Raw genomic sequence first — 26093 nt, 5'->3', positions numbered from 1 at the left:
TAAATAAAATAAAATAAATCCCCCTTACCCATCCTTAAAATGCTATATAAAATAAAAAATAAAATAAAATAAATTCCCTACCTATTCATGCCAGTATTTTTTGACAGTGACACAATATTCATAATGTTGCCCTTGTACACCACCACAATGGACATGTGGTAGCTGTTTATCAGAATCCTCAACATGTGATCCAAAGAGGTGTCTATGCAGGTGAAGGAGGCCATCATTATGCTCCACAAAAAAAAAAAAAGAAAAAAATCTATCAGACAGATAGCAACAACTTTAGAAGGAGCCAAATCAACAGTTTGGTATATCCTGAAAAAGAAGGAATGCACTGGTAAGCTCAGCAACACCAAAAGACCTGGAAGACCACAGAGGACATCTGAAGCGGATGACCAGAGAATTCTTTCCCTGGTGGAGAAAAACCCATTCACAACGTCAAGGGAAGTCAGAAGGAGGCAAACCACTGGTGTCACTCAAGAACAGGAAGGCCAGATTACACTTTGCAAAAAACATCTAAAACAGCCTGCCCAGTTCTGGACCAAGATTGAAGATGAACTTGTACCAGAATGACAGGAAGAGAAAAGTGTGGAGAATGAAAGGAACAGCTCATGACCCAAAGCAGAGCACATCATCTGTCCAGCATGGTGGAGGCAGTGTTATGGCATGGGCATGTATGGCTGCCAGTGGAACTGGGTCACTAGTGTTTATTGATGATGTGACTGCTGATGGAAGCAGCAGGATGAATCCTGATGTTTACAGTCCTATACTGGCTGCTCAGATTCAGCCAAATGCCACAAAACTGATAGGACTGCGCTGGACAATGACCTAAAACAACGCCTACAGCACTCTCTCACCACAACATCAAACAGTGTTTTCCACACCACCCAGGTATACTTATGCCCCCCTTCATATATGGCTTAAGGCTGATTTATGGTTGTGCAGACACTGGATGGCGCGTGCACACAGTTGATCCACTGATGGTGTGTGCCTCTTCATGCTTCTGCGTCCTGTTGGTCTGGTACGCTAAGCAATTCCCTGCCGATATATTAATATCATCACTGATTCTTGAGAATTTGGATAAATCATGTCCCACTAAGAAAAATGCTATTTCTGCTGGAAATTTACAACATTTTAATGAATAAAAAGAATCAAGGGCATAATCAGGGGGTCCTTTGCACATTTGTAAGGTTTTTTCATAGGTTTATTTTTAATTTGTATTAATTTAATGATTATATGTTGGCCCATGGCCTACAAAACCAGTTGTCCTCGGATAGGAGATAATCATTTCAACTTGATTAAAACAACAAAAAGTAATAATTTCATTGAATAATATATTTACCACATGAAAGAGTACATCATAATATGTATTAAAAACTACAAACGATGGGTTTTGAACAATTTTTACTATTATTTTGTGGTTGCTCAAAATGTGTCCCAGATATTCGTCACCACCGTCAGATATTTATTTAAAAAATAATAATAAAAAAACTACAAGGTCAATTACATTCCTGAGGAGCCCTTTTCAAACCTTCAGCTCTACTGCATGCTTCAAGACCGCTCAGGCTCCTGGAAGTTTGCTATTTTCTCTTAAATCTCTTCATATTTTTGGACACTGCTACTGTCACAACCATAACATGTCAACACCGTCACTTCTGTATAAAAAATATTAAATTAGATTATGGAATAAATGTATACTTTTTAAGAAGAGGTCTGATGCAGGTAGCAACAGGGCGAAAACAAGCTGGCTAATGTGAACAGCTCATGCTTATCATGTGAAAGAGCAGGTTTTTGTCACCACCGTCAGACGTCACCACCGTCAGGTTTTCTGTGTGACGGTGATGACTGAAGTCTGAAAAATGCTTATATCAGAGCTCAGGATTGTTATTTTTTGTACCAAATAGTTAAATAAAGTTGTTAAGCAAGAAGCCATTGACTTGAGTGGTATAAATTTTGGAAATGTATGTTTTAATGAGGCGACTGTCACCACCGTCAGATTAGTGTCACCACCATCAGAGGCAGTTATATTGGTTTTAAATGAATATGCTTACAATATGTTTCTTTGGTGCTGTTGAATTATTAAAGTATTAGTCTCTTTAATACAAAAATATGTTTTTCAAATTAAAAAAAAAAACATTACGGCGACGGTGTTGACAAAAACAAAGTAGCCTAATAACTGGAAAAACCTATTTTATGAAAAAAATGCAAAATGAGGAGGTTGCACCGGTACATTGCTGAACAGCCAAGACCCTGGCCTATAATGATATACCTTCAGATTTTGTAATTTAACGCACTTTTTTTTTCAAAATTAAAACCTGTTTTATCCAAATTCCCAAGAATCAGTGTCATATTGTTACCTACACTGACAAGCCTTCTCAAAAACCTTATTTATGGCATTGTAAATAAGCAGTCATGTTTTTACAAAACTTACCTGTTTTATTTTCTCAAACAAATAGTGCACAAACAAGGTGCAAAATAATTGAAATGTGCATGTTAGGTACAAATGGTGCAAAAGAATTGAAATGCACAAATCAATACAAACAAAAGGTGCAAATTAGTGAGGTGAAAACTATTGGAATGTGGTACTACAGCAGGCAGTGAAGCCGGAGGGGTGAAATGCCAGAAATGATGTAGTTCGGCGGACCAATCATAGCTCTTGTGGTCTGCGTAGGGTCCACGTAGTTCCAACGCATAGTTACAATTTTTGGGAGGTGCGTGGCAAGTCTCTGCGGCGGTCGCAGAGGGCCCGCAAGGGACGCATTTACTACACAAACCCTCCGTAAGCTACACGTACCCAGAACCATAAATCAGCCTTTATAAGAGACAACGTATGTAGCTTGCGAGCTTGTGCCATTAAATGAAAAAAGAGTGGCAGCTCAAGTTCAACATGCACCACAATAGACAATACTTAAGATTTATTTGCCTGTGGCACTTGTGTTATGTAATGTGTATCTCGTAATTAAATCACGCATTTATATGTGCCCAGCGTGATGAGAAATCTCCCCAGTATCTTTATGATACTCATGCTGTAATTGACTGGAGAAAATATTAAGTGAGCTATTGTGCCCTGCCTGTGTTTAAGCTGAAGTAGCACAGGTAATGCTGGTGTGAATAATTAAAATAACAGTGCGTCCATTTGGGGAACACATGTCTGCTGCATGGATACCATAGCACTGTCGTTTAACCAGAGGGCGGTGCTATTGTCACTGTAACCTGGCCAGGAATACATCTGTGAGGTATGTTTTTCTGAAAAATCAACCTGGTAATGTTTATTGATATATTTATGTTTGAATTAATATTGGTGGTTTGATTTTGTATTATATACTATATATATATATATACTTTTGTTTGTATTGTATATACAATATATATATATATATATATATATATATATATATAGTATATATTTTGATGGAGTTCAACATGCAGTATTGTCATCAGTCTGTAATATCATATTTATATCAAATCCTCATTATGCTCTGTCATCTTGACAGCAACAGGGCATAAACTACTACTAAAATAACAGTTGGAACAAAGAAAAAAACAGAGAAGAAATGCCTCCTCCTCATCTTCATGTCTGTATCCTGACTGATACACCGTTCTGTTTAATGCCAAACGTGACTGAGCTAGCTCTTACCTGTTACCCCAGTAACAGTTACCTTCATGGTACATAAATGTCTCGCTACGAATGAGCACTGGACAAAGGAAGAGTCATTGAGGAAAAAGCAACGTGAGCTGGGTAAAATGGGTAAGAACACTAAAATAAGGTTGACAATTAACTAAAATTAACAAAGACGTATCAAATTGGAAATAGTAGGGTAGATATAGGCTGATGTACAGTGTCATTCTGAGGGAAACACTGTAGCTATTATTTTTTATCAACTTTAATACAGTTACCGCAAATTACACTGAGATATCATGATATTATTTTAAGATTATATCGTCCACCCCTATACTACAGTGTTTCCTCTGTATTTACTAAGCCATGGAGCACCAATACGGTAATAACATTACCACCAGAGCTAAGATCAATCGAAAATTAGTAAAACATAATGATGTATCTCAATTTGACTCAACAAGCAAGAAGCTCTTTAAACAGAAATCCAGAAATGTGTGTGTGTGTGTGTGTGTGTGTGTGTGTGTGTGTGTGTGTGTGTGTGTGTGTGTGTAAGGCTATTCATGCTTAATAAAGCCAACCTGGACACAAAGACCACCAACCTGTATGTATGCGCCCATGTGGTCTTGTTAGAAAAAGCTGCAGTGACTGGGATCTCTACACCGAAACAACATTAATCATTGTGCATTGGTATCTGGGTCATACTGAGTAGGTGAATATATAGCACATCAGCATATTCATATGCTGCACTTCTGTATAACTAATCGTACAAATTTCTGGAGTGAATGTGTTTTGAGCTTGGGGACAATAAAGACAATTACTGTAAGCAAACAACTAATGAACACACTCATCCACAAGTTGTGCAGACAAGGGAATATCTGACAGCACAGCTGATTTTCAAAACATGCACATGGCACATTTCCAACTAGTAGTGCCATTCATGGCACTGACCAAACATTTACCACGATATACAACATGGGCAGTAGTTTATTCAAGCTCAGCCAGTGTCAAATTTGCATGCATGATAGCCTGACCTCTGCAATACTATCTACAGCTCTAGCATGGTACTAATCTGAACAGAATGTCGCATTACAAGACAGCTAGCCTGTTTGGAAGGGTTAAATGTGGAAGATGGTAATTAATAAAGTAGTATTCTATTCTAATTCTAATATTCTCATATTGTGAAATGAAAACAACATAAATTTTAGTTTCCTTGTACTTTATTTGATTTGTAAGATATCAGCTATACTGGCAATAGTTTAAATTTTACCGCTGATATGTACGTGTCCCGCAGGTGAGCTGGAATACTGTGGGGACAGGTCCGCCCTGCATTTCTGCACCTTTTGTGGTTTCGGTGACGTCACAAGGGAAATACCATGTATTGTATTCTTTGTGGGGAAATACATGTCTCAATGAATGTATTATTTTTTCCCGAAATGTGATCAATCAATTTGTATTGAAGTGTCTTTGTGTTATTTTGCTATATGAACTGAGATGTGTCAGTGTTGGGGAAACTATGAAGTGTGGGCATTAGAGTAAAACGTTTTGGGGTGAAGTGCTCCTCTGTTGAGAAAGAGGCTGGTTAGACTAGTCCATAGGTGGGGTTCACAGTATGGAAATGGTATACAGATCAGTTGAGTTCAGACAGAGTAGTAAAGGATGGGTGTAGTGTTGCTGTGAGCATTTGCTTTTATATTTTTTTCTGAGCTGAGCTATTCCTCAGTTGACTTGCCCTAACCCTTGCTGGAAAAAAAATCCTTGTATATTTTTGTTCCTATTTTCTGAGTACTAATTATTGGGACACTGTAAATAAATCACTGTATCCTTGATGGGAAACACTAGGGCTGCCTCCTATTTTGACCCTCTGGCTAAGGCTATCTGACAAACATAATCAACCTCATTTGTTTTCATTAGATGAGCTTAGTTATCACTGTATGGACATGTATGAGTTCTGTGACTAATTTCTAGTAGGAAATGTGCTATCTGCACTTAGAGATTATTTTTACAGAGGACTAATATAGCTTTGTCATATATGCAACAATAACCACCTGAAGGTCAATATGAGAAAAAAAAATGAGCTTGGCATGAAAATTAAAGATAAGGACATAAAGTGAAAATGTTAGAAGGGTAAAATAAAACCTTTCAGAATAATCCTGTTGCTCCTTTGTGTGTCATACTGTGAGACACTAAGTCCCAGTTCTTTGCTCCCCGCTCCAACAGCTTGTACAGACAGACAATAACACTTTTTCCTGGACACTGACTGTGTGTGCATGTGTCTCCATCTGTGACCGGCTGCGTGTTTGCCTCTCTTCTTTTAGTGTGTGTGCCCCTTCTCTTGCTTTTGTCTTTCTTCTGTCTTTTGCCAGCATACTTGTACTAAATATTCACTCAAATATATACACACACACACTCAGAAGGTGTCAGACACTGAACACACACAAATTATTATGCCGACAACAAACTTACACACAGATATAAACGCACATCCATGTTGAAATAAATATGCACATAGAGCTTCCACACATACAAATACAGAACACACACACACATTCAGCCCAAAGTGTAGCCCTTTGACTGCAGGAGTCTTCTACTGACCACTTGTCTACAGTCTGTGTGTGTTCGGGCTGGACAAAGCTCCTTTAATTAGCACTCAGCGCTAGGGGCATGAACATGTGCACATCCACAAACAACATCTATACTATACAGAGACAAACTATACTAACACACTATTCTGTTCCACAAGCATGCAAAAAGGCAATGTTGGTGAATTAAGAACCACATACATCCAGAATGAAAGACAGATTTTTGCATTATCTTAGTCTAAACACCACAAATGTTAGGAACCCTCTCTAAATCCTCGTCCTCCTTTCCTCTTCTCCTTCGTAACTATCTTCATATCAGAGGCAATAAGACCTACAGTGAATAAATCTGTCAGTGGGTTGAAAGAGTCACCCATTATACTACACTACACTACAAAGCAACATGGCGGCCAATTAACATAGTTAACTGGCTGCATGGTGGTGCTACAGTAACATTATTATAAACATTATGCTTAAGCTTATAACCTCTGAACCGTAAGACTCAAGCCTTGGAAGCAGGGACACAAGTGATATGTCCTGCCCAAAAGCGAAGAGGACTTAACCATCTGCTGCCAAATGAATGAATGAATGAATACATAAGCAAAGCTACAATTTTATTGGATCAATCAATTTAGAGGCTGTCGATTATTAATGGGACTTTTATCAGGAAATAAAATTTAACCACAACACTGAATGAGCACTACCGATTTCCCTTCATGTGGCTCCAGAATGCTAACTTAACAAAGACAGCAGCATTGACAAAGGAATGAGTGAGTTACAACCAACACCAACATGAATAAGGAATGTACAACAGCTTAATACAAAGCTAAATGACCACTGTGAACATCATTCACCACATGGTCTCAAGACCTTTTCGACCAACTACAAACTGGCTCCTTTCTGGTTCGCATAACAAATTTTGAACCTGAAGATGGAAAGTTGGTTTCCAGCTGGAATCAAAAACAGTAGGACCTGAAGTGAGAACAGTGATGACAACAAGAGCGGGGGTACATTATTCTATAGGGAAAGAAGGAGAGGACTGAGAAATCATAGTGTGTGCAGTGGTTTGCGGAAGAAATTCAACATCAGCGTCTCCTGAATTTGAGGGAACTATGTCAAGGAGTACATGAAAAACTAAGTTGTATCTCAAAATTGCAGAGTTGGTGAAGGCTGGGTTCGTTAGAACCCAGGACCAGTTAATAAAATTGAGCACAGAGACACCAAAACGGACCTTGTAGAAAGTGGAGTGTAATGAACTCTTTATGGTGTGCTGGGTCATAGACCAGTAAACAGAAGACTCGTGCTGAATTCAGCCATAGCAGTGGTGGAGTCAGTGACCAGAGACCTCGAGACACCTTAGTTGCAATGGTTCCACTCCAAACTGGTGCAAACATGGGCCGGTTCACTAGTTAGCACAGTGATTCCAAGCATCCTCAACGGAAACGGCTCAAGAACCAGAACTGCTTTGGTTTAAAAGAGGTATGGATTAGTACTCAATATGCAGTACATACATACATTTCGACAGTGGCACAGAATTTCAGAATTTTGTCCTTGTACACCACCACAGTGGATTTGAAATGGAGTAATCAGGACCTGATTGAAGTGCAGACTTTGAGCTTTAATTTAAGGGGTTGAGCAATAACATGGCATTAACTGTTTAGGAACTGCAAAAGTTACTGTCCAAATACTTATGGACCGAACTGTATAGCCCGTCAAGATGAGTGAAACCAGCGACAGGGGACGCATCAAGTTACAAAGTCAAACAGCTGTGCACTGTTGGTTCAAATTCAATAATATCAATAATCTTCCACCTTCATGTCATGTAATGAATGAGTGAACAATATCTTGGAGGACAATGTTATGTTCTGAGGTGTTCTGAGGGCAAACACTAGGTAGTCATCTGTTCTCCAAAAAATGTGAAATGAATGACTTTTTGCAAGCATACAGCTGATCACTGCACCATCTGTTGTCTTGAAGGAGAACTGCACACTTGCCTTGGAGAAAAACACACTGGAAAAAACAGGTGTTTTAACCTTGTTCCAAACATAATTTTATAACACAAATGGGGTGAAGAAATTTCAAGGAAGGAAGATGCTCTTAGGTCTTGGTGACTACAAATATTTTCTAAATGTCAAAGATGGCTGCTGTAAGCTGCTTCTAGTGCTAGACCACTGAAGAATGACAGACACCAAACAATTCAAAAGTGACAAGCCCCCATCCAATTCCATCCAGTCATGTCATGTGTCTTTTGTTGGATGAGGACGATGTACATTAAAGTCACAATTGCTACAAGAAGTCAAACGTAATTTCCTTATCTACATTCAGCCTTCCTACATATGTTCTGGTCCACACAGGTCATATTACACAAATAATATCCATCTGATCTAAAGCAGAACATCGGGATCTTTGCAGCAGACATCCTAAAGCTTTCAGAGGAGGTCAGGTTTGTCGACTGTCATGGAAATTCAGTGCCAGAATCCTGTTGAAGACTAAAAAGCTACCTTAAGATAGTTTAATACATCAGCATTTTGTCTAAATCAATGATACCAGGGAAAACACTGGCTTATATTTGCACTTGGAGAAAAAGCCACCATAGTGTGCAGCCGCCATTTTGTCTTTCATAGTAGACATTTTGAATGAATAGGAAATGTGTAGCTTATAGCTCCTTAAACACTTGCAACCTGATTTTATAGCTTAAGGCATTATGACATTTTTAAGAACAGTATAAAGGTTGGGTAAGGTTTTTCCGTCAGTCATTGAGTGACAATCCAGTTTCTAGGCCTTCCCCACTGTAACCCATAACATTTACCCCGCTATTGATTAATATGTGTACAACTACTAATTGAACCATCTCAGCACTGAACAACAGTCCTGAAGGAGGGAATGAAAAAGCAAAAAGCAAAAAGCATCAGTAGCAATAGGGAAAACAAGAAAAGGAACAACAGAACATGAGATGAATAACAGCAAAAAGTACAGACTGAATGTAGGAGGATAAAATGACAGAATCAATAAAATGCTTGAAAGAGAAAATGAGTGACGGAGTGAGCTCCTTCAATCTAGCCTTGACCGCTCAATTCATTGTCATTCATCAATCTGGCTCACCACACACACAGACGCACACACAGACGCACACACAGACACACAGACACAGTTCAGTCTCTCTAACATCAATGGGGGACTGAGACAAACGTCTGTAATAATTCAGCAGCAGATATTTTTTCCTCCAATGTAAGGTCATTTCAAACGATTTCAAATTAATTTTGTTTCCTCTCTGATGTTTTCCTTAAATAAAAATAACCATTCTTGATCAGTTTCATCTCACTTCAATATGTCTGTAACATCTGCACAGTTTACAGCAACAGAAATCCATAATGGATGAAGTATGGTGGCTGTGGGCCATGAGCAATGGCTCATAAAGTTTTATGAAGGCTTTGCTCTAGTACATAACCTCAGTACTAGTGTCACTGCTAGTCCTGGTACAAACAGCTGCTTGGTTTTGGTGCCTTGTTTGATTCCCTGCTCCTCCAGAGTGTGTCCAAGTTTTTCCTGAGCAAGAAACTGAACCCCATAACTGCTTATTATGGGCACATTAAATGGTAGCCTCTGCCCTCAGTGTGTGAATGTGTGTGTGAACGGGTGAACGTGAGACAAAACACTGTAAAGCACTTCAGTCAGTTGGTCAGTAGATGAAAAAAGCACTTTAGAAATGCAGTTCATTTAACATTCATGTCAAAAACTGTTTCATCCCAGCACTAAGTTGCTTTAACCACCCAGACCACCACAGCAACCCCTAGCAACGCCCTAGTGACCATCCCCAACACCCTGGCAATCGCCAAACAACACCCTAACAAACACCTACATCTCCACAACATGAATGAAAGTCCATATCATATCATGTCATCATACCGACCGCTTACCAAAACCCAGGCAAGCAAACAAGACACTAAATGCGTGGAGCAGCAGGCACATTCAAAATTTTTTCCACAATTTTCTAGTTATGTCTTTTCTTCTGCAGAAATATTTTTGCAAATTTCTGTGAGATGGTAAATGCCAGATACATGAAATCTTTCACACTGGTTGGAAGATGTGTGCAAATGCTACCAAAGAAATTTGACCCCAGTCAGTCTGATGAGGGAGCTATAATTACAGAAAACACACATTTTCGTACCTCCTAAGAATTGCAAAAAATGGGTGTAGTATAACACAAATCGGATGATAACTTAGAAATGTTGTCCTATCGGCCCAAAACTTGCAGCATATGTCCATATGCGTACCTGAAATATATCCTGAAAATTTCAAACAAATCAACTACTAGGAGATGCTCTGGATGATGTGTAATTCCTTTCCTGTATTAAAAAAAAAAAAGAAAGAAAAAAAAGAAAGAAAGAAAATGCTTTTGGTATATGGTGGAGTCCACTACCAAGAACTTTGTTTTTTATCATTTATCAAATTCAACTTTTCAAAAAAGATTACATTTTTTTCCACTTGTAAGTCAAAAAACAGTTTTATTTTTTTCCTGGAAGTCAAAATTCCTCAAGACTTCTTCTGTCAAATGTCTTAAGCTTGCAATCGGTTCACATTTTTGCAGAATTTGAGAATCCACAACTTTCCATCACTCTCATAGTATCCCAGAGAGTCCTGTGAAATGTTCCTAAAAATGTTTGTTTGCTCTGTAAATGAAAAGTTACCAAATGGTAGGCTGGGACATCACTCATAACTTCTTTTTGACACCAGGTGTCCCATGTCAGCTACTGACCATACATCTTTCTATACATGGAGCCTGTTAAAATTATAGACTACAACACACAGTAGTAAGGGTTCATGAAGTGCGTTAATTTAGTACAGACAGGTACAGTGATGAGGGTACAACTTCACAATGATCTGTTATTCAGAAATAACCACCAACGCAATGCTATGATTGACCACTCAGAATCAAGTATGCAACATAGTCGTGTAATTATTATTCAAAGTATTATAGTATTATACAAAGTATTCTTGGTAATTGATTTTTGTGGTTCCCAGCCCTCAGCTGGTACGTGGAAAAAAACATTCATAATAGACAATGCCAACAATACAACAGACTCAAAAACATACAGTTTCACAGTTATGACCAGACCACACAGCCTTTTAAATATCCCTAACATATCACAATTACTTCTTTAATTTTTGACCACTTGGATGTGTTGATGAGCCACGAAGATTGGATATATATGTCAAACGGACATTCATTTACTAGATGGGCTTTTCACCCCCATACCAAAGAGACTTATGAGTAATTATTTGGTTGTAAAATATCCTTGCTTTGCAGCTCTTTACACGACTCAAATATTTAAACGTGGCATACAATTTGCAGCTGTCATCATATCCGGTCTTTAAGTCGTGACGTAACACCTTTTCAAAATACTATTTCCGGGTCCAATCCTCGTCATTTCAATATGCCGCAGTGCTGTGTTCCTGGTTGTTCTAACAGATCTGAGTCTAAAAAACGATACCATTGTCATTCTACCGCTTTCCTAGCGACGAGAAAGAGAACATATATAAATATTAAGTTTTTCATCTTAATTTACGTCAAAAGTTATAGCAGTCCTGGGGTCCGTTTCACGAAGCAGGTTCAACAAACTCCGAGTCTGAGCCTGAACTCTCAGTTGATCTACTGAGAGTTCAGTTAGTTTTAACTGTCTTAACTTAACAGTCTAGTTTTCGGTTCCAGGACAGCTGATCTGAATTAGTTTGATCAACTCGGAGTAGTTTCACCTGGAGTTAAGTGTGTGCACCACAGCTATAAAAAGAAATGACAGCGTCAATGGAGCCCCGATTTGACGAATCACCATGGCAACGGGGGAAGCGTCGGGCTGCGTTTTTCACCCCAGTTGAACTGGAAATCTTAATGCATTCATACAGCGAGTTTGAACATGTTAAAAAAAAAAAAAAAAAAAAGTGCAACACCGCTGCAGCGGCAAAGCAGAGGGAGACGGCGTGGGAGAACACTGCTGCTCCGGTCAGTGCATAAGTTTAAATGGAGTCCATTGCAATCACAATAATATTACAGGGGGAAACTGCTTGAATGGTAGCCTATTAATTTATTTCATTTAGGTGCAATGCCGCGGGGGAGAAGCGCACTTGGCGGCACTTTAAGATGAAATATAAAAACATTGTTCAAACAGGTAAAACTCTGGCATAATCTCCCGACGAATATTTAATTCTGTGTGCAGTAACACTGCACCTTCATCCACGGGATCGCTGTCAACAGGACATGCCATGTTCGTGAAAAAAAGTCTCCACCTAACTACTAATGGACTTCTAATAAAGGCATACTGACTGTTTTTTTTTTTTTTTTTTTTTTTTTTTTATTATTATTATTTTAAATAATAGACGGCAGAACAAATATGCCACACCAAAACTCGCCTGCTGACTGAATGAATGAGGAAGTTAAATACGGTGTGTGGCTGAAAGAGGGCGGACACTCTTTCAGCCACACACGGTCCCGACCAGGTTAGTTTCATGGAGTCTGTTACTGCGGTAACTGACCGAGAGCTTCAGTTACCTCCCTCTGTGAAATAGGCTGGAGTTACCCCTCTTTCTCTCAGTTTCCCTCATTTTAGGGTGAACAGACTCAGAGTCTTCACTAAACCTGCTTTGTGAGACGGACCCCTGTGCGTTTTTTTTTGGCATATCATCATAAGATGTCAACTAGCTAGCTAGCTTACTGCTAACTTCTAACTCACCTCAACCTCGTAAACTCTCTTTTTTTGTTGGAATTGAAGGAGTTTTAGCCTTTTTTGACTCTCGCAGGTACCTCACTGAAGAAAGAAGTGATTGTAAACAAGTTCACCGGTTAAGCCATTGTCGTTTGTTTTGAGTATCTGTCAGAGCGTTTGGACCCGGAAATAGTATTTTGAAAGGGTGTTACGTCACACTTAAAGACCGGATAGAGTTGTGACCAGCAGGTCCACTATTCAGTTCACCTGAATCCAAGGCCATTAGCAACTCACCCTGCCACAACATCCCGACATGGTGGTCATTTAAATCAACTCAAACCCGCATCTTGCATGAACCTTCTTACCGAATGCTACACAATGCCACAATAGAGAAAGTATGTGCGGAAAAAGAGCTAATGGTAACATAGTGGTCAGTGAGCCAACACTGAGATGCATCCAAATAAAAAACAATTAAAGTCATGCAATCATCAATTTCTGTTCAAAACAAAACTGAAATTCCACTCATAGCTAAGCCGCTACCCACTCCCACCCATCATGTCCTACAGAAACCAAAAAGGTACAAACCTTACCAAGAATTAGAAAGAAAAGCTTCAAATGTACTAACATTTACTTTGCCACTTTGACTACTTAAGAGAGGAAGATAGTTTCCTACACAAGATAGTGTACACTTGTTTATTGCATTTTTCAAGAGCAGCAAGTAATGTTTGTGACATTTAAGTTTAATGGGAGTTAGCGTAAGTATGAAGCAGGAAGCTTGCAAATCTAATGCTAACAATAGTTGAGTCTGATTTATGTTTAAAGGAATAATTCACCCATTTAGAAAAATACGTTACACTAACTGTTAGCCTCCTGCCATTGAGGTGTACTTCCCCCCAGCTAACATTCTTAACCCTTTATAGGGCACTCATTGAAATACTTTGAAATTCAAAAAAACAACCCTAGACTGTTATTAGAGAACATGACAGGACTTTATTACTTCTATAAAATTTTTCTAAAATTTTCATTTTGTAATAGAAAATCAAAGCCATTCAGATTGGTCAAATGCCACAATCATGTGACCTGGGATGTAGAGACCAAATGATTATTGAACTAACTGAGACAGGGGATGGGCCTGATATGTAAAATTTCTGAAATTACCAAAAATAGTCACTTGCCCTATAAAGGGTTAAAAACAACTGCTTTATGCCACTCATATAAAGTTCAACATCATTTTATAAGTGACGCTTTCTGAAACTAAAATGCACAAAAGAATCCTGGGACAATTGCTGTCATCATTACATCTCAATGGAATCTCCAGTTTAAGGACAGGGAGATGGTTAAGAAATTATTAAGAAAAGATTATTGCAGGTTTAAAGTTCAAGTGCAGATTTAAATGATTTTCTAACCCACATCCCACACCCATCCACTGAAGAACACCTTACCTGTGGTCACAGAGCAGTCTGTCAGGCTGAATGAATATCTGCAAAAGAGAAAGAAAGAGATAAATTGTTGATTACAGTAATACCAAACTGAAGCAGCAGCGAGAGAAGAGTGAAAGGAGGAGTGATGGCAAACACAGAGAAGAGAGCAAGCAAATGCAGAGAACACAAACTGAGCAGAGGTCTAAGATTCCCTTCAAGTGGGAAGCAATGTCTGATTTTCATTACTTAATTTTCAGTGAATTTTTATTTATTACTACTTTTGTCAGCTTTAGTTATTTCAGTGACCATTGTGGGTTTTTCTTTCTTTTCACTGTCGCAACCTCCGAGCACTCATTCTCTAAACCAGTGGTTCCCAAGCACTGGTTGGTTTGGTTTGGTTTGGTTTTATTGTCATAAATATCTATCATGTGACATCAGCAAGACAAGAAACATGTCTGCCAAGCAAGGGTCAACTTTTATATGTGAGACCTACACTTATATGCTATGTCTACAAATGCTCCAGGGGAGATGTACAGGTGCCTCTCAAAAAATTAGAATATTATGGAAAAGTTCTTTTTTCCCCTGTAATTTAATTCAAAAAGTTAATCTTTCATCTATTCTAGATTCATTACATAAAAAGTGAAATATTTATAGCTTTTTTGTTTTAATTTTGATGATTACGGCTTACAGCTCATGAAAATCAAATATCAAGTATCTCAAAATATCAGAATATTACATAAGACCAATCAAAAAAGGATTCATAATACAGAAATGTCAACACTCTGCAAAGTATGTTCATTTGTGCACAATACTTGGTTGGGGCTCCTTTTGCACAATTTACTACATCAATGTGGTGTGGCTGGAGGCAATCAGCCTGTGGCACTGCTGAGGGGTTATGGAAGCCCAGGTTGCTTTGGCAGGGGCCTTCAGCTCATCTATATTGTTGAATTGGGTTAGGGTTGCCAACACCTCATAGGATTCTCTATGGGGTTCAGGTCAGGCAAGTTGGTTGGCCAGTCAGGCACAGTAATGTCATGGTCAGCAAAGCAGTTACTAGTAGTTTTGGCAAAAAGGAAACCAGCATCTCCATGAAGCTTGTCTGCAGACAGAAGCATGAAGTGCTCTAAATTCTCCTGGTAGACGGCTACGTTGCCCCTGGACTTGATAAAAGACAGATGACCAACACCAGCAGGTGACATGGCTCCCCAAATCATCACTGAGTGGTCCAAAGTCCTCTTTTCAGATGAGAGTAACTTCTGCATTTCATTTGGAAATCAAGGTCCCTCACCTACCACCACAGAGTGGTAGGTTTTTCTAAGGTGAGAGTGAAACCAGTCCATGGTTGAGTCATTTATTGCCAGACATTTGCCCAGCGGTTAATTAAAACAGCAAAGTCAACGGTGTCAAAGGCAGAAGTAAAAACAAAAAACAAGAAACGGCATACTTGCCAGGAAGTTATAAACCATTAATGACCAAGAGTGGTGTCAATTCAGTGCTATGATAGGAGCAGAAGCCAGACTGAAACTCCTCAAAAGTATGTGTAATATATAAAAGACAGTAGCTGAGAAGAAGCAATTTTCTCTAAAAATTTAATGAAAAATGACTGGAAATGTGTTGACTATTACTTAAAATAAGGGCGGGAAAAGAATGTTCTTTAAAAGAGGATGAACAGCAGCATGTCCAATGCTAGACAGAAATAAGACAGTAGATAGAGCAAGAAATAATCGAAAGGACAACAGGGCCATGTGACTGAAAAACTAGTCATACCCCTTTTCCACCAAAGCGGTTCCAGGGCTGGTTCAGAGCCCGTGCCTGACTTAGCACCAGTTTTTTGTTTTTCCACCGCCCAAGCACGGGCCAAACTGGTTCCAAGTCGGTTCCAGGCAAGCACCAACTTTGAGCAGGGCTAAACAGGGCCCAGAGAAAGAACAATGACGCAACCCACCACGTCATTGGTGGGCGGGGTTACAGACCCAAATGGGAGCAGCGAACGATATAAAACTATAGCTAAACGTAGTCGTCGTTCGTTCCGACCACGAATACGATGGGTAGCCGTGTAGGCTTGTAAACACATGAGCAGTATTTGCATCGCTACGATGGGTCGTCCATGTTTGTTATTCTGATTCCGAGCGAGCGTCTCGCACACCCACGTGATCACATTTTACGATGACGTCATGACGTGGCTCTAACTTGGCTCCGCTTGGCTCTTGGCCGATGGAAAAGCAAACCGGTTCTTTGTTGGCACCAGTTAAGCACTGGCTCTAGCACCAGCACCGAACTAGCACCAGGTGCTTTTTGGTGGAAAAGGGGCATCAGAGGGAGAGGATGAAGGCTTTCTGTTAAAAGATCATCAGTCATTACTCGAAAACGAGTTAAGAACATCAGGATGATCAAGGCCAACTTTAAGGTCTCTGGATTCAGGAGGAACTGCATCCTTTTTCTTGACTTTATTCTTTAAGTGCTGGAAGAACTCCTAACATCTATCTTCTAGAAGACAACTTAAAACCTGGACTGATAACAGAACTGATGGTGCTGTGAAGGGTTCCAGGATTGTGAACTTGAGACAGAATAATTTGTGAAAAATACATAGCTCGAGTTTTTTTAAATATCAGATTGATTAGCTGATTAACTTTTAAGAGTAGACAAAGATTCAAGGCTGCTCTTTTTCTACACCTATCTCTGACTTCTTTCCTCCACTTCAGTATGCCACTCAGCCAGCCCTAACCTTTACAGTACACCAGGCACGGATGTGGCGCGTCACGTCGGCATCGTGGAGCAGTTTTTTTTTTTTTTTTTTTTACCTGCAACACCAACTGTGTGCCAGCTGTGATTCACCTGTTGGAGGACTGTGTAGCCATGCTGAAAAAACAAACAAAAAAAAAGACCAGCTATGCAAGAATAGACAGTGTAAAGTGTAAAGCCTGCATGCTTGTGCGTGGCTTCCATGGTCCATGTAGCACTATGTTGATTATTATGGAAGCGTTCTGCTGCAGCAACCATATCACGCCGCATCTGTACCTGGTGTATTTCAGCTATAAGATATTATTCTATGTCCTGTTTGCATTCTATCAAATGTTAAATTGATCTAACAAATGATCTGGTAAAAATACTGCCAGGTTGTATGGGTACATATGCTTGCTGTAGCTGACAACAAGCACATGTACCTGTACACCCTGATAGTATTTTTAGCTCACTGCACATTTTAATGCTGACACACAAAACCGCAAAGACATTCAGCATGTTTCTCTTTGTTAGCCTAAAGAACTGCCAAACTATATTCAGCTTTGCCAAGTGTCATATCAATCTGATTGTTGTCCACAGCAACTCCAAAACCCTTCCACACAGTAGATTCCAAATTGGCATATGCACCCGTTTCCATCTTTGGCCTGATACCAGCACTCTGTCTAAGCCATGTTTATGGTCGGAATCATGCTTCCAGAAGAAGGAGCTTTACTAAAAATTGAAAATCATTTGCCCCGGGTTGATTTCCACGCTAGAAGTGAGTGAGTGATAGCCCAAAGATATCACCTTGGAAAATGTCCTGACAGGCTTTGACAGCAACAAAAATGGATACCAGTTGTCTTGCAGAGAGGGAGGTTTACTTATTTTGCACTCTTTTCCCATCTTTTACCAAGAAAAATAAATCAGAAAAAATGAATGAAATTTTGTATACAACACTCCACTATCTTTTGCACTACTTTGTTTGTTTGTGACTCTATCTGAACACTTACTGACTCTACAGGGAGATACAGATACGCTTAAGACAACGTTTTTCGAGCTAAGGGTGTTTTATTTTTGTGAACATCTGATCAAAATGTGAAGTCCAGTGTGACAAATGATAATTGGGGTGAATGAGTAGGCACTTGGGGAATTAGTCAGTATAATAAATGGAAGTTAGAGAGATTCACATTGCAATGTGAGATTCTGATGTTCCTGTTTTCAATCACTTTGTAGGTCGGCCTACACATTTCTATTTCTATATACTGTATGTTAGTGTGTGTTTAGGAGGTAGGGCAAGTGTATATGCTATGTATTTGCAGATATCTATTTTCTATTCACAGCGTGTATTTATGTCTGTACTCAGCACCCACTGCTCCTTTCAATCTAGCCTCTTCAGCATCATGGATTATTTCTGACAGAGGAGCGACTCTTGTCTGTGGGCCGACCAGCGTGGGCTGTTTTCATACAGATGGTTCTAATTTAATAATTCAACTGATCAGAACCGGGATGACTCATGAATTATTAGTAGCTGTCGAGCCTGCAGACACCATCAGAGCAGGGTGGAGTGTAACAAACCCAGAACAGGACCCACCATCCACTAAAACCACTAAAGACACATTCAAAGGATTTCAGGGATTAAATTTCCTCAGGTAGACTTTCCAGGATTCCACATTTGCAGAATTTTTCATGGAATTCTGGGCTGTCTGCGGAGTAGCAGACAAGCTGTGGAATAGAGCACAACTGTCTTGTTCTGGAGGTAAAAAATGCCATTCACAATCCTCATAGGAAATTTAATTATTTGCCATGATTGGAGATGGCAACTCTGGTACAGGAGGGCTCTCCCCATCCGTTTCCTCTTTCTTCCTATTTTGTCTGTATCCTCTGTCCATGGAGAGCTAACACTATATAGTAACCATCATTAATAAATGGTAAATTTACAATTAAACTTGAAAAAAAAAAAAATGAAATAATAAAAATGAAATAGTAATTAATATGTTTACAAATTACACCGCACACTATTTATTAATGGTTTATTGTTGCACACATAACATTGTATGTCATGAACTAAGAATTTGGTAATGATATGTAAAGGTTTTGTTGAAAAACATCTACATACATCACATAGGTAGCACCAGAACACTATGTTAATGGGTAATCACTGGTTTGTAGACCATCTATAAACATTATTCTGATGGCTATTATAAAGTTGCAAGTGATTATTACAATATCTTATTAAATGGTTGAAAAATACTTAAGAACCATCGATAAACATTAACTGGATGCTTATTACAAAGTTGCAACTACTGCTAGACCATTAGAAGCTGAAAGCTTCATTAGCTTAATAAGAATATCCAGCTTCATAAGGCCATCTAAATAAGGTTTAAAGATAGCTACAATTTTTTTTAATGACAATTTACCAAGTATTATTCACATCGGTAGCAACAATGTTTATAGACAGTCTACAAACCAGTTATTACCCATTAACAAAGTGTTATAAAATATCTGCTCCATCTATCTATGTAATGTTTGTAGATGTTTTACAAATGACTTCTTAAAGCATCACAAGTCATTTGGTATCATCAATAAATACTGTATACAGTATATAAAATGTTAAAATGTGAGCAGCATTAAACTGTTAATAAATAGCTTACTGTGCAATAAGTAAACATTATCATTTCATTGTTTGTTAACTGTAAAATAACTATGAACTCAAGTTTAATTAAGTATCAATTTACCATTTATTAAAGTTGGTAATTATAAAGTGATCAAATTTTATCATTTGACCACAGTGTGACTCTATAACAACAAACTTTGTGTTTAGTGTGTAACTTTTGAACTAGAAGTCAAATGAGTAATGTTAATTTTGTTTTTCCCCCTAGACTCCTTAGGTCGTGATACCCATTTCTGCTCGACAACATTTTCATTTTGAATTTTGTCATGAAGGGTTTTTTCTTCATTACTCAGAGGAATTCAATCTGACTTGCATAAAAATTGGTCCACATCATCTCTTCTGGAAGATTCCGACACATTATCCTTCTCCATCGGAATTTCCTACACAAACCCTTCAGAGACACCAACATACTGTCCTGCTTCAAGGCATCCCTGAAACCCTGCTTTTCAAAACAGCTTTTAACATTGGACTCACTCCATTTTTTTTTTGTTACTTGGGTTGTCATCGTCGTAATATTCTCTGCTTGTTTTAATTATTGTTTAGTATCTTTGAGTACAATAAAAACTGCTGTACAAAAAAAAAAAAAAACTATCCACAACATTAATCAGATGACGCAAGGTAACACCACCAAAAATTATCATGTTACTGTGGCCAACTATAACTGAAGAAAACTACTACTGTTAAGACCAGCTTGATTGAGTGATTTGTGACTTTTTCTGCTTGTGGGTTGTGCATGCTGGAAACAGTGACATCGTTTGACCGAAGGATAATGTGTCAGAGTCTTCCAGCATCTCTTATTTGTTTGACAATCATTTCTATTTCCTGTTACAGTCAACATTATCTCTCTCATGCAGGCAATGTGCCTGATGCTGGGCCAAAGCCAAAGCACTGAACATGTCTAATAGGGATGAACAGGAAAAGCTCTTGTGTGAGTCATATTATACTCTGTGACGTTTGGATAGACTGTAGCCTGTGTAACACTGGCAGGAGCGCAGCATCAAAGTACTATTTATTATTTCTGTGTAATGTGAGTGTATCCACAGCTTTCCTGCTCAGACTTGGTTTGACCAGGAGTTTGGGCTGATAGGAAGCCAAGTGGCCAACCGTTCACCCCTGTAGTAAGGGTCATCATGTGTCTTCCAAAGCTTCTTGGGCCATGTCCACATTAAGCCAGGTAAATCCTAAAGCACCGTTTTGCCTTCTATTAACACTACACTGCATTAGCATTTTCACACCTCTTCTTTTTGTCCCCAGCTAGTTCAGCTTCAGCAGTTTATCCTTAAACCCCAATTTAAAAAACTAAAAACCTGATTATACTTTTGGCTATTATTTCAGTTTCACAATTTAATACTTCTGCCAAATAAATTAACAATTCAAGTGACCATTACTTAACAGAATGCTTAAAAAAGAATACACCCTGTGAACAGAAAATGCTTTTGTTAATTATGGGCAAAAGAAAAAAAACTGAGGAAGAACTCCACTCATGCTGTGTTCTTTTAAGCATGTGCTAACTAACAATGAAGACGATATACACTCAGTGGTGTCTTTATTACGTCCACCTGGATAATCTAATGCAATCCAATAAAACTGCTCTGCCATAAAGTTTACTTTTATAATACATAATGCTCAGGTTGTCTTTTTGTCACAGTAATAGAGGTGTTAATTCAGTTCTGTGTTTGGCATTGAGTTCATAGTTAGTGCTGCTGTTGGACTGGACTGCATTTTACTGAGAGCTGTTTCTACTATTCTGCATAATCTTCTAATGTTCTATTCTCATGTATACAAATAGGGAGGACAAAAAATGAAAAACACCTCTCAATATAATGCAGTCCAGTAGTAAGACCTCTGCAAACTACAACCTCAATAGAATTAAATTTATAAATTCTCCACAATGTCAATGTTTAGTTGTACACACAGTTTTATTTTCACGAGTAAAATTAACATGTGGACCTGACTAGGTACAACTACATTTTTCTAAAGGTTTCTTTGGGTGTAACAAAGCCCATTGAACATTGACGCAGAGCGATGGCTTGCCCAGATGGGAAGTCACGGGTGGAAGAGGTTAAAAACTGATACAACTCCATCTTGAGATAGCTGACATTAGCTAGCTGAGAGGTTAATTATTTTACCTGGACGAGACTGTATCATCCACTTGTCTGATGTGCCTTCTTTTCAAATGATCACACGTGACCGACATGCTCCAATAATATGCAAGGTCTGCTTTACAAACCCGACAGCTAATCCTCATCTTTGCAGGGTTCAGGGCGAAATGCTCAGACTTTTGGGACGTGATGGTGTAGCATCAGCCGCTGCCGTTTTGCTATATTTTGTGTTTACCTGTTGCTTTACTGGAGCGTTATTCTTCCAAATGTATAGCATATTTATATGAGTGAGATCTTTATTTCCTTTTTTTCTCCATATCTAACTCCCAATGGCTGTTGTCAGACCCCTATCACGATTTTATTCATTAGAACTATTATTTTTACACTTTTCGAACAGAAATGGGAGCTGAGCTGACCCCCAAGAATAGCATTAGTAGTCCAAATTTGATATGAGAATAAGTGTAAATGAGAGCCCCTGTCTCCCTGTTTTGTCTCTTTGATTCTGTCTGCCTCTCTAAAGTTAATGAGTCTTATGAGATTAGCGTCATTTGCCATATCTGACATGTACCCATGTCCTCTGTGATACGGCACTTCTTGTATGATGTCATCATGCCTAGCCCCTTAGATAATTGGAAATTGCAAAAGGAAACAACTGATAGAGTTTTGCAACCGATATCTAATTAAATTGGTCAGCTTCTTTCTTTCAACTAAAATACTGTCACATACACAAAAATGAACCAAATTTGGCATATAACTGTTACCATGCAGAATGAGGCCAAAGTAGTGGTTTAAAAGTAAGAAAAAAATCACAAAGGCTACACACAAAAGATAACTAGTGATGCTGCAGCTTGGAAATTTTTTGAGGCCCAAACAAGAGGAAACTTTTCCATGTTAGTGGCCACTAAGTTTTTATTTAAAACTGTTCATCTTATTATTCCCACACACTTTGAATAAATAGCAAAAAAACTATTATAAAACATTCTTAGACCTGGACAGATACTATTGTTGGGTTTTTTCCATTTGATCCATGGCACATGAAAATGACTGACTCTAAATGATACTGTGCACTGTTACTCCGCACTGTCTTACACAATGTCCAATCATCATGTGAAAATAAATAAATTCTCTGCTTGCAATTACTCACAAACCTACATAAAATAAAATCATTCACACACACAGGCCTTTCCAAATCATGTCCAATCAATTTAATTTACCACAGGTGGACTCTAATCAAAGTTGTAGAAACATCTCAGCAACCATCAAGAGAAATGAGAGGCACCTGAGCTAAATTTCAAGTGTTGCTGCAAACGGTCTGAATACTTATGTGAATATGAGTTTTTCCTTTTTAATAAATTTACAAAAAATTCTACAATTCGGTTTCCACTTTGTCATTATGGGGTACTGAGTGTAGATTAATGAGAAAAAAAATGAATTTAAAAGACTGTAGCATCAGACTGCAACATAACAAAAGTGAAAAAAGTGAAGGGGGTCTGAATACTTTCTGAATGCACTGTATACATACACACACACAAACACACACATATATATACACACACATATATATGCATACATACATACAGTATATATACACATACATATGCATATATATGTACATACATACACACACACATACATACATACATATACATATATATATCTACATGTACACACACAGACACACACACATTTTTTTATTTTATTTGTGTGGTTTATAATTATGTGAATTACGCCATTTTGCAAAGCACTGCAGTAAATGGAAAAATAGAGCACTTTTAAATGTCAGTTGTCAGTTGATGAGAAAAGTGGACTCTGCAAGCTTCCGTAGCCTTGGGGGATGTGTTCTGGAGAGGAGCGGGGGCGGGGGGATATTGTTGCTTTGCCTTGTAACCATTTGATGCTGCTAAATTCTGCACACTGTTTTCTTTAAATGGAAAGAATTCCAGGTATCGGTATTGTCACTGCTACTGAAAAATGTTAAAAAGGAAGCCAGCACTAGTGGAAGCTCATGCATCAGGCTACTGTTTGTGCTGGAAAGGTGGACAGAAATACAGATCAATGCTGTAGACAGTCACAGGGATCACTGTCAACACTACAGGAATGTGCACTTTTTCAAAATAGCGCAGGTATCAATGAAACTGAATTGAATGTGTCCAATTCTGTGATAAATAATAAAATTGCAGGTGTAGGAGTCATATCTGTAGTATCAGAATCAATGTCAATCTAGCTCTAAAATGCTTGTCCTTGGATGGGCATATTAATCAACACCAATAACTTGACAAGCTGGAGTTTGGCTGGCTGTGCGGACAATGAAGCAAAGGCAAAGCAGCTCTGTTATTCCAGCTAGAGACAGAATCCTGGAACTGAGGGGTTTAACTAAATAAAAGCACCGCATTTGTCACTCTCACACATTTAAGAATGAGTACGTTTACATGCACAACATATTCCAATTCGGGTCAATATTCTGGTTAAGGTAATTTTCCGAATAAGGTGTTTATATGTGCTGCAGCAACTGGAATATTCCGTTTACATGTTACTTGGCATATTCCCGTGTTTCGACTTATTCCACGCTCTTATGTAATGCAACACTCAACCTGCGGGGGGCAGAAGTACGCCTATAGGTGTCTGGTCGGCCGGAAATACAGAAGAAGAAGCTGTCAACTATTTCTGTGTTTTCTCCCATCGATATACTCAATGATATTTAAGTCTTTCATTAGCTGAAGGCAGACTCCTGGCTCTTGCTGCTGATCGCCATGTTGTTCACCCCGCTTGCAGTAACCATAGCAACAAAGACGCACCAGGATTCACAGTGAATCAAGCATGCGCAGACGTAACTGAATATTCCGGTACGGGGCATTTTCCGATTAAGGTGTTTACATGGCACAATATTCTGGTTAAAACAGGCATATGCCAGGGGTCTTATTCGGAATTCTCTCCAACCAGAATATGACCTTAATCGGGTTCGGTACGTGTTTACTAGTGTTGACTAGTGCGCAACCGGAATATTGAGGATATTCTGAAAAATACAAGAAAATGGTGTGCATGTAAACATGCTGAATGAGTAGTTATGTCATGTAGCAAGTACACCACTTACATACTAGAAGTGCGCGAGCCATAACATGGAAGGGCGCAAGCCAGCAATTTCGCCTAGGGCGGCAACATAGGCAGAACCGCCACTGGAAGCAGCAATACCACATACTGCTCTCTTGGAGGAAAGGATTAGCTCTAATAGGACATACTACTATCCTGAGTGAGAGCATGCATGTATATCAGTGAGTGAGAGCATGTCATGTGCAATCATTAGCTGCTTATACTATTCCAGTGACCTGCTGTAACCTTCCTGCTCTGCTGGTTATGATAATACAGGTGAGACAGGGTTTCTTTGTGAAATACATTAAAATATCTCAAAGCAAAATTGGACTTTACTGGAGTGTTGGGTTGTATAGTTCCCTGGGTGTCGTGAGTCCACATGGTGGTGAAATATCCTCATTACATGCTCTGTGCTCCTCTGGGCTGATAACCCACAATACTTCATTTCTGTCCTTCACTTTCATAGCAAAACAGCTCCCTAAATAGCACTTTTAGCACATAAACCACCATGAACAAAGTGGATTATGCCAGTGTAAAAACAACATGTACTGGTACTCAATTATTTGTGAAAGTACTATCAGGTAACTTCTTACCTACAAGGTTACTATGTGGAAGCTCCCTGCAGACGGTATCTGCTGGATCTACTTTCCTATTAAATTAGGCAAATAACAAGAAGTCGCTGATTTCCCCAAAACGGGTAATGAGACTTAGTGTTTTTTTAAATGTTGGTGTTATCTGCTTTTTGGCATTGGGATTTGTTTTGCCATGCAATGGAAGTGAATGGAGAGATAGAAATACACTATAGTGGAGTATCAGCCCAGGGGAGCACAGACCAACTAATGAGGATATTTCACCACCATGTAAACTCATATCACACCCAGGGAACTAGACAACCCAACACTCTATCAAAGTTCACTTTTGTTTCAATATGGTATACACAGACAAAATCATACATAATGTTAAACTGATCTGAGCTGACACAGCCACACACAGCTGCTAAAACACTGTGACACTTCCAAGTAGTAAATTAAAACACAGTCAGCCACTCCCTGTCTGTGGCCTGTGTGCACTGCATAGTGAAATGCAAGTCACAGAGAGCGAGATAGATGAGGGGTGAAGGTGAGAGAGAAGGGGGAAGGAATAGATAAACAGAGCGAGGGAAGATGGAGGAGCAGCATAGGAGGCCGAGGTCCTAATG

The 26093-nt window shown here is 38.9% G+C and overlaps 1 protein-coding gene across 3 annotated transcripts in view; it reads right to left on the bottom strand.

The window, feature by feature from the left end:
* Positions 1–26093, bottom strand: part of ndst2a (N-deacetylase/N-sulfotransferase (heparan glucosaminyl) 2a) — a 102201-nt gene that overhangs the window by 34084 nt on the left and 42024 nt on the right. For all 3 annotated transcript variants that reach the window (XM_030070354.1, XM_030070355.1, XM_030070356.1), the window contains one exon: positions 14336–14373. The gene's annotated coding sequence lies outside the window, so the exon portion shown is untranslated. The remainder of the gene's footprint in view (positions 1–14335; positions 14374–26093) is intronic.

This window comes from Myripristis murdjan, chromosome 15 (assembly GCF_902150065.1).
Source record: "Myripristis murdjan chromosome 15, fMyrMur1.1, whole genome shotgun sequence".
NCBI classification, from domain to species: Eukaryota; Metazoa; Chordata; class Actinopteri; order Holocentriformes; family Holocentridae; genus Myripristis; species Myripristis murdjan.
Note: the sequence above shows the minus strand (reverse complement) of the source record. Positions and strands in the feature narration are given on the sequence as shown.